The 904-nt window shown below is 37.9% G+C and overlaps 1 non-coding gene across 1 annotated transcript; it reads left to right on the top strand.

The window, feature by feature from the left end:
• The first annotated feature begins 323 nt into the window (after nt 1-323).
• On the top strand, nt 324-429 carry LOC114005451 (U6 spliceosomal RNA). Its single transcript, XR_003547299.1, has one exon. It is a non-coding gene; the product is annotated as a U6 spliceosomal RNA (small nuclear RNA).
• The last annotated feature ends 475 nt before the right edge of the window (nt 430-904 follow it).

Genomic DNA, 904 nt, shown 5'->3' with positions numbered 1-904 from the left:
GCCGCAATCCCTTCTCCTCCATTCTCCTCTTGGGATCTTGGGCACGCATGCACATGTGCCCTGCGTGAGTTTTAAGCCACCGGGTCCAGGACATGAACCGCGGTCGACTATGTGGGAGTCCAGCGACATAGCCATTACGCTAACTGCTGGTTCCCTAAAAATGATTTTTGATCATTGCAAACAATCAACTATATAAAGAGTTCTACAAATGTTTACAGACTACATTTTTATTGCTTATTTGTTTACTGCTTTTGAAATAAAATAAAAATAAATAAAAATCAGGGAAACAAAAAAAATTAAGGGAAATAAAAGTGTTAAAGGTAGTGCTCTCTTCAGCAGCACATATACTAAAATTGGAAGATACAGACAAAATTAGCATGGCCCCTGTGCAAGGATGACACGCAAATTTGTGAAGCGTTCCATATTTTTGTAATTGTGAGCAACAGGTAGGCCAACTATAAGAGAAATCATCAATTTTCTAATTCTATACAACTTTTAGCAGTCAGAGTTACCTTAAATAAGTTAGGAAGAAACATATAGATTATCTGATGACTAGGAACAATCGCAGAGGCTCAAGAAATATGAACAACTAACAAAAGGCCTCTCCCTCAAGGGAAATCATCAAGCCTACATCACCCACAGTCAATACAATGGACGTCGTGGACATGTCTGATAAGGAATTCAGAATATATGCAGTGACCAAACTAACTGAGATGGAAGAGAAAAGAGACAAGGAGCTTCAGGAGATGAGGAAGTCCTTCAATGACTTGAAAGAAGAAATGGATACCTTAAACAAGAACCAGATGGAATTTTTAGGATTGAAGAATGTGATACAGGAAATAAAAACCACCCTTGAAAGTATTAAAAGTAGGTTAGACCAGGCAGAAGATCAAATTTCTAACAT

Source organism: Tupaia chinensis, unplaced genomic scaffold (genome assembly GCF_000334495.1).
Source record: "Tupaia chinensis unplaced genomic scaffold, TupChi_1.0 Scaffold143798_1, whole genome shotgun sequence".
NCBI classification, from domain to species: Eukaryota; Metazoa; Chordata; class Mammalia; order Scandentia; family Tupaiidae; genus Tupaia; species Tupaia belangeri.
Note: the sequence above shows the minus strand (reverse complement) of the source record. Positions and strands in the feature narration are given on the sequence as shown.